This window comes from Plecotus auritus (genome assembly GCF_963455305.1).
Source record: "Plecotus auritus genome assembly, chromosome: 12".
Classification (NCBI taxonomy): domain Eukaryota; kingdom Metazoa; phylum Chordata; class Mammalia; order Chiroptera; family Vespertilionidae; genus Plecotus; species Plecotus auritus.
Window position 1 is genome coordinate 3,063,864 of NC_137778.1, and position 9,225 is coordinate 3,073,088.

Consider the following 9,225-nt stretch of genomic DNA (forward strand, 5'->3'; position numbering starts at 1 on the left):
TTTCGGCTCCGTGGGCCGGATAGAACAGCCGAACGGGCCGGATCCGGCCCGCGGGCTGTAGTTTGCCCACGGCTGGACTAGACGCATCTCTCAGCACCAGCAGTGGGATCTGCACGTGAGCTCTGGCTCCCACACCTCCTGGACTGCCACCCACGCTGTGCCTGGAGGTGCAACAGGAGGTGTGAGGAGCTGTGGGGGTCCCAGGGACCAGGTGTGTGCTGTGTTCACGCACCAAATCCCACCGGGGCCTCAGTCCAGGCTGAGCAAACACCACATGAGGGCAGAAGTCTTCGTGAGCACTGACCATGGGAATAAGTACTGATTTCTGTTACTACTGGGCACTATTCTTTATGAATAGAACCAAGTCCAAATCACATTGTCGTAACGGAAGTGAGCGGTATCGGAAGAAACCCATGCTAGAGGGAAGGAGAAAACCGGTGTCTCTGTAGATGGGCTGCTGTGTTTACTGGAATAGAAGCTAATTTTATCTGAATTGCTCAGTAAGCCTCGCACACAGTGGAAGCATTAGTGTTTACACTTCCTGAGGCAAGGAGGCAGCACCCACAGTCCTGCATCCACAGGAGACAGCATCCGGCAGGCCACACATCTCAGTTTCTTTTTTTTTTTTTTTTTAAACACATCTCAGTTTCATTTCACAAGTGCCCTGTGGCGGGGGGAGGCCAGGAGCTGGCGGGCAGGGGGTGGGGGAGGGGAGGGGAGGCCAGTCTGCGTCTCCATAATGCTCGAAGCACAATTGATTATATCTTAAAATAGGCCCATACCTGCCCTCGGGGGCTTTACTGGGAAGTTATGTCTTGAAGACTTCCTGTCTTTCAGTTAACAGGAAGGGAAGTGATACCAACTCCCTAGTCTTGGGCAGGTCACACAAGCCTTTGAGCCTCAGTTTCCTTGTCTGTGCTTGTAATTTGACAAGATTACCTTCATGGCTATCTCCATATTTCTTCCTGGTCAGCTTTGGGAAACACCTTGATAAACCGCTTGGGGCAGAAGATGAGCCGTGAAGAATGAATGAGTGATCCCAGCGAGGGGGCACGTGAGAACAGGGCTCCCAGAGGAATCGCATGAGCATTCGAGGCCCTTCATGCACGCAGGGAGTGGAGAGAAGGCTGGTGCGGATAAATCCTGAGCTACAGGCAGAACTGGACGATAGAAGATGACACAGGATAGCGGCTGGAGCCCAGGTCCGTTAAAGAAATCTGGGGCAGGCTGGAAAATCATGGCGTATTAAACCACAGTAACGTTCGGTGAAGCCCCGTTTGTCATGATGAATTAGCCTCTTCGTAGATTTTTATCTTCTAGGTAGGGTTTATATTCATGGTCTGCTTTTGGTATCAAGATAGCATGGGCTTCACAGAATGAGTTGGACGTGTTCCCTCTCTGTATTACTTTCCTATTGCTGCTGAAAAACCAACACCAAAGTAGTGGCTTAAAATAGCACACATTTATTATCTTACAGTTCTGAAGGTCAAAAGTCCAAAGTGAATCTTACGGAGCGAACATCCAGGTGTCGGCAAGGCTGACTTCCTACCTTTTCCGGGTTCTAGAAGCTGCCTGCACTCCTTGGCTCATGGCCCCTCCTTCCACATTCAGCCAGCAGTGTGGTTCCCCCAATCGCTCTCATTCCCACGCTCCTGCCTCCCTTTCTCACTGAGAAGGACTCTTGCCAGATGATCGCTGCACCTCAGATCCTGAGTTTAATCACATCTGTGAAGTCCCTGTTGTCGTGTAAGGTAACCCATGACCTTTGTCTCTTCCCTTACTGTCTGCTGTCCAATGTCTGAGCCTGCAGTCCCACACACTGTTCAATGTTTCAGCTGTTTTGAGAAACTTCAGCCACTGTTGCCCCCTCCTGGTTGGAAGTGGATATAGACACAAAAGGACGTAAGATGAGATTGCTTAAAGACCTGGCTTTTGAAGAGACTTCAAATCCAAAAGAATGGTGTGGTTCATGGCCCCGACCCCTCGAGGGAGGACACCTGGACAGGGTAGGAACAAGAGACTAGACCCAATGAGCCCCAAATCTGTGTGATCCGCTCCACCCTGCCTCAGAGCAGATGTCTGTCCACCCCAGACCTTCCCAGAAGCTCTGCCAGAGCAAGTCACGGGCCCATGGGCCCTGGGTGCTGGGCAGTGACCTCACCCTTCCTTTCGGAAGCCACGGCCCCGTCCGCTGAGAGGTGCTGATGTCAGCAGCAGGGTTGGGCTGGCCCCTGGTCACAGTGGATTTGCCTGGCTTCCTTGAAGATGATTTCTGCCTGTGTTTCCAGGGAAACAGGCCTGAGCCCCTGGGGACTCCTAACCTCTCAACACAGGAACTCAGCCTGAGAACTGAAGGCATCACCCAGGGCCTCACTCCTGCCCCCTGGGATCAAGACGAGAGCCTTGGCTCAGTGCTGATAAATGACTTTCTTTCCTACAGTAGCCAGATCTCTGCTGGGAGGAGGAACGAGCCGGCAGCTCCCTGAGCTGCAGGGGAACGGGTGGCCTCGATGGCAGCATCCTGGATGACCGCCCTCTGGGGAAAGACAGATGGAAAGAGAGGTTAAGCTGCCCCCTCAGGCCTAGAATCCTCACGTCAAAGAGTCTGCTGAAATGGCCTGCAAATCCCTTCCTAATCTCCATGGAATGAGGCACGAGGCACCATTTCCCTTCCGCTTTCTTTTTATTGAGGCAGAGGCTGTAGACACCACCACCACAGAGGTCAGCCGGGGTCCTGGCCAAGGGAAGCTCTCGCCTCCCTGGGCAGATTGTGATCAGGGCAAAGCATGATCCTCTTACATGAATGGTGGATGATCACAGTGATGACAAACACCAGGCATCATCTCTGGGCACTTGGCATAGGAGGCCCTGCTGACGGCAGGCTGTGAGCACATGTGCACCCAGCACGTCTTCTGAATCAGCTGCAATGCCCAGCTCAGGTCGGGTGCCCAGCAGGCACACAGTAAGTGCTCACTGAGCGAATAGACGGAGAGAGAGGGCTGTGCCGCTGTGGGCTTGGAGACAGACACATTCACCGAGCTTCTCCCAGGACCATGGCACCAACCATATGGCACAAAACTGGACACGGCCCCTCACCTGCCACAGGCATTCCCCAGTCTGGGGAAAGCGCCATCGCGCAAAGTAAAATGTTGTAATGTCTACAAAACAGCCATTCACCAACCCCAGGAGGAGGCGGTCACATAGCTCTAGCTCTTCCTTCATCAGCAGCCCTCCGAAGCTAATGTCTGTCTGTTTTCTCATCACGTGTTCTAAAGCCTTCCCATGTTTGAGGCATTTTCTTCACTACAAGCCTCCCCTCCCCAAGGGGAGAGCCAGGCACCCCCATTCCCAGCCTTCCTAGCAGGTGGGTGTACCCACAGATCTGGTCTGACTATCGGAGATGCTGCGGGGAGACTTCCGTTAGGAAATTGGCAGCGTCAGAAGCAGGGGCCATACCCCTCTTCCCGGTGAGGGAGGCTACAGGGCACTTGGCTACTGGGGGCAGTGAAGGTGGAGTTTGGGGCTTCCAGGGGTGTGAGCTTTGTGCTGTCACTCCATGCAGCGGGGTCTCCGCAGAGGCCACCCACAGTGTGGTCCAGGTTTGTCCCTGGTCATGTTGCCTCCTCACCTGTCCTTTTGGCCTCGCTGGAGATTTTCTGAGTTATCCAATATTTTGTAATAAACTCTTTTTCTGCTTAATGTAGACAGAGGTGGTTCTGCCATGTGTAACTGAAACTTGATGAAAAACCTGGCCATGGTAGCGGCGAAGGGCCAATGCTTCCCGTCTATGTGGCTGCAAAGGAAAATCATTGGTCTGTGACTGAGGTCAACTTCCTGGACCCGGCTGGGCGAGCAGGCCCCAGACCACCCTTGAAGGAGTGAGCACTCATCTCACTTCTGGAAGCTTCCTTGCAATGTCTGCTCTAAATGAATGCTCTTCTGCTGGCATCACCAGATTTGGTTAGTTTACCTGGATGCATAAGCCAGGGGTGTGCAGTCATTTTAGGCCTGTCCTCTCTCTCAACCCCCAGTGCTACACATTTAGAATTGGACCTTGTTGTTGTTACTCATAGCATTGCCCGCTCTCCAACCGCACTGCTGTGTCCCTCACTTAAACCTGCATCCATTGCCCATGCCCCCAGATTTAATCAGCCCCCCTTCCTTCCAGGCTAAGTCCTCAGTGCTTCCTAGTACTTGTACACCAATGCCCAAGCTGCCTTTGATCTAGCCCCAGAAATCTGTCTGAAGCTCACTTCCTGCGATTCCCTCATCTCCTGTGTCTAGCCACCCACGAGTCTCCAAACACCAGGCTCTCATCGCTGTGTCTTCAGTGTGCACTTCTCTCTCTTCTCGAAAGGTCCTTTGTCACATTATGCATTTGGCACACTCCTACTCATCCTTCAAGATTTAGCGAGAATGCCACCAACTTCGGGAAATGGTTTCTGCCACTTCCAGCAAATTGTCACACTTCTTATTCTGTGCTTCCCAAGTTCCTTTGTCTATCCTTCTAACACAGCACTTACCACAGTGTCGTCATTACTGACTCCCACGTGTACCTCCCCACCAGACCCAGGAATGAGGGGTAGGGCCAAAATCCTCTTCAGCTCGGTATTTCAGGACCAAGGACAGTGCCAGGGGGGGGGGCTGAGTAGATGCTCAGTTGATGCTTGTGAAATTAACTAGTTAAATAATAATAAAAGCCATGCGGGAGAAAACCTTGAAGCTAACCTAAAATATTGGCAGCTTGCATTCCCAAATAGAGGCTGTTGTTAAAGTAGTAAGATTGTAGCCACTGCGGCCACAGCCCTCCCTCTGAGGGGGCCATCCACATGCCCTTCAACAGCAAATGAAGCACCTGCTAATTCACGCACACCAAGGTGTCTGGAGCGCTAATTAACACAAAGCTCACTAAGAGTGAGGGAGTAATCATAGCTAAATATTGGCGTTTAACAAAATGTGTTTTTCTTTTTTTCTATCTAAGCAATAGTGTTGTTTTTAAATATATATATTTTTTATTGATTTCAGAGAGGAAGGGAGAGGGAGAGAGGGATAGAAACATCAATGATGAGAGAGTATCATTGATCGGCTGCCTCCTGCATGCCCCACGCTGAGGAGCGAGCCTGCAACCCAGGCATGTGCCCTGACTGGGAATAGAACCTGGGACCCTTCAGTCCACAGGCCGATGCTCTATCCACTGAGCCAAACTAGCTAGGGCCAAGCACGGGTTTTAAGTTAAGATGTTCAATGGCTTGAAATGGGGGGAAGCTGTCCCAGACACCACGTGTATTTAACAGGCAGTGCCGCCGGTGGGTGCCCTTCATTGCTGTCGTTAACCGCAGTGAGAACTGAGCTCCACCCGGGCGGGATGGCAGGCAGCTGCTCTTGCAGAAACCGCTCATGGGAAAACAAATTAAGCTTGCAAAGCAGATGAATTTTGAGGGAGATCTTTCACAGCCCACAAGACCCTCTGCTACACCCAGGGTCTCCCATGAGGCTCCTTTAAATAGGAAGCTCATTGGCAGCACCTGAAACATCATTGGGTCGATAAGGAGTCGATGAAGAACTAATTCTCGCAGAAGCGGATCTATTGCACAGCGAGGGCGCAGCTACCTATTGAACTGCTGCTCCAGCCTTGCCGTGACCTTGGCAGCCGCCCTGCCAGGAGCACTGTGTAAAGGAAAATGCGTGGGTGGGGCAGCGGCCTGGCTTCCACCTGGTCTGGGTCCCTGCTGGCTCAGCCTCAGTCTTCTCACCTGGAACGGGGGCCAACAGTCTTAGGGGCCAGGAGTGACAAAGCAAAGGAGTGTGAGATGGCCCATGACGTAGGTACTAGCTTCCTGTGGCTGCTGTAACAACAAGGACCACAACCAGAGTGGCTTAAACAACCGCAAAGCACTGTCTCGCGGCTCTGGAGGTCAGGAGGCCAGGCCTAGGTGCCGGGCTGGCTCCTGCCTCCCTCCCGGCTCTGGCGCTTTGATGCAGTCGTTGGTGTTCCCCGGCTTCAGCAGCACGGCCCGTCTCTGCCTTGACCATCCTGAGGCCCTCTTTCTGTGTGCGTGTCCAGTATGACCCCATCTTAACTAATTACAGCTGCAAAGACCCTATATTCCCCAATAAGCTCACATTCCGAGGTCCTAGGGCTAGAACTGCAACATCAAAATTTTGAGGGCACAGGATTCCACTCATAACAACTCACTATTGCCCTTCCGTCACCGGCAGGGCAGACGAGCCGTGCTTTTTCTCATGAGCTATTTTGCTTTTCTTGGCTGAGATGTTGCCAAGGGGGAGGCGTTTTTATAGAAACAAGAGCAAGTCACAGAGAGCCTACGTGGGACACAGAGATCAAGACCGAGGGGACCGGAGCAGAGAGCGGCTGGGCAGCATCCCCGGGGCGGTTTCTCCCTGCCTCCTTGGTGCCGCCCCCTCAGGGAGGGGAGTGCCTTCCCGGGCATTGGGTCACACGCGCCACCCCGAGGAGTAGAGGGAGGCCTGGCGCTCTGTTCCTACCATGACTCACCTCATGCGGGAAGATTTCTCACACGCAGCAGAGCCACCCTTCTGTCAGATGGAGACAGTTCTCTGCCTCCACAGCTCTGCCTCGCCAGCCACGGGAACGGTTCGGCCATTTCCTCCCAAGCGTGGTTTCCAATAAACTCCCACAAGCCAACTCTGCCGTTGCCCCGTAGATTGGATGGCTGGAGGTGTGGTCAGAGGCTGGAAGGAATGACTTCAGGAACCTTCAAGTCCGGGACCCCTTGTGCTGTGATTCCCACACAGTGACCCGCGGACACTGGGGGAGATTGTAGTAATGACTATAGGAGGTCCTACCTTCTGTATCCAAACAGTGGGCAGTCCCCCACCCACCTCCCCCCGGCCCCCATGCTGACTTTCAGCACAGCCATGCATCTTGATTTGGCCAAAGGGAGCAGCTGGAGGTGTTTATCCATTAGGCTTGTCCTTGAAACCTCTGCCGCTGTCACCAAATGATCCAGCTCGGGCGAGCCTGCTGGAGGAGGAGACACCACGTGCAGCAGGGACCAGCCCAGCTGAGCCCTCTTCGACGAGCCAGCTGCCAGCCGGCTCTGCTGACCCCAGGCCTGTGTGTGCCTGTCTGGCCCAGGCTGCAGGAGCCCTTCAGCGGCGGGAGCCCCAGATGGCAGACTCAAACTTGTGAGCTAAAATCATGTCTCTCTCTCTCTCTCTCTCTCTCTCTCTCTCTCTCTCTCTCTCTCTCCCTCTCTCTCTCTCTTGCTCGCTCTCGCTGTTGTTGCTGTAAGCCACTTGATGCTAAAGTGGTTTGCATTGCAGCAAAAGCTAACTGACGCAGCTATTTCCTCGAGGGTTCTTCTCGAGTCTAGTACATTAGTGAGATCATGTGTGTTGGTTCTAGGGACAGTTGTCTGTCTGGCCCGTGTCTGTGGGTTACCTGGGCCAAGAGCTGGGATCTCTTACCAATTGTGCGCTGTGTCCTCTGGGAGTACAGGCTTTGGGGTCGAGCTGACCTCGGTTTCTACCTTGACACTGTGCCCCTGTGGAGCAGGCGCTATAAGAGCACCCCAGTCTTGGTGGCTTCACACTGTACACACCCCAGTCTCAGAGGCTTCACACTGTACACAGAGGGTACCTCTCTCCCAGGTCACAGCCCATCTACACCTTACAGATTTGGGGCTCATTCACCTGTGCTCACCTGCAGGGCTGGCTGGCCTGGCTGGTCCACAGTGGCCCAGCAGGACGGCGTGTCTGTTCCCATGGTGGCCGTCCTCCAGCAGGTGCTCCTGATCGAGTTTGTATGTATCCATGGAGACGCCGGGCCCAGGCTCTTTCCGTCCAGCGTCTCCTCCGAGCCCTCCAGGGGCCCCTGCATCCAGCCAGGACACAGGGGAGAGGGGCGTGGAGCATCTGCTGGGGCTTAAGGCCAGGGCTGGACGTGGCAACAATCATTTCCTCCCTCGTTCCACTGGCCAGAACCCGTCCCTGCAAGGGGCCTGGGAACATGGCCCACCTCTGTGCACAGACGAGAGAAGACAGACAGTGAGTTCCAGCAGGCTGTCCCATGCAGCAACTCAGTAACTCAGTACTCGGGCAGTTCTTAGATTTCTCTGCTGGTCAAAGAGTCCCACGTGGTCGTGCCATCTATGCAGAAGCAGGCTGCCCCCATCCGCGCCTCTTCATCCTGGCCTGTGGCAGTCACAGCGGGGAAAGGGGGCAGTTCAGGCCACATTGCGATGCTGCTGCTTGTCAGCTTCAGGCCCCACTGGGCAGACCAGGGACAGGGCCATGGGAATGGGCCGCCCCACTGCAGATGGTAAGTGGGTGCATTTTCTGTAGAGAATTCTTTAAGTTGGTTTTTAAATTTTATTTTCAATTATCGTTGGCACATATTAGTTAAACTGCTTTAAATGATAAAACCAACTGAAACTTGGTCTGCTCTTTTATTGCCATCATGTGCCAGCAACAATACTAAAATGGTATTTCCTGAGAAACTTGTTTTTAAGGTAACCACTTGAAGCTCACCACTTGCGTTCCTGTTGAGATTTAATGATACCTATCAAGCTTTGCCAAGAGAAATATTTTGTTTTTATTTTAAAGGTGAAAGGTTCCTGTTCAAATTATGCCTGCAGTGAGTCCTTTAGTAAAAAGGAAAAATTACTCAGATGTTCCATTTTGAAGAAGAAAGCATGCTCTAGCTTAAATAATATACAATAATTTAAACCAGCAAACGTGACAGGTCTCCCTCTGGCTGTTGTGAGAATGTGTTGAATTGGGCGCTGTTTCTCACCTGACGCCTTAGCTGGCGGCCGCTGCCCTCGGTTACCTGGGGACCCTGTTTTTGCCCCTTTGCAGGTATTCTTGTTACTACTGAGCCTCCGTGCTGCCTTCTGATGGCTTCAGCAAGCGTTCTGTCCAGTTGTTCTGTTTCTCAGTGACCTGATTCACAGCGTTTCTCCCACTGTTTCTCTAGAAGTCTCTCCGCCTCCAGGCGGACGCCCTCCCGTGTCTCTCTCCCTCTCCTCCAGGTCCTGCTGGTGACCACATGTCCCACTCGTGTCCCCCCGTGGACTGTGGCGCCCGCCTCGGAGGCCTCCTTGCCGTAATTCCTGGGAAAAGCAAATCTCTTCTTGGTCTTTCCTTGCTGGACTCTGCTGGCTCTGAGCTTCTGCTTTTTACCTCCCGTGTGTCTTTGTTGTTCACAGAAACAGAGACATAAAGCAGAGAAGGGCCCTG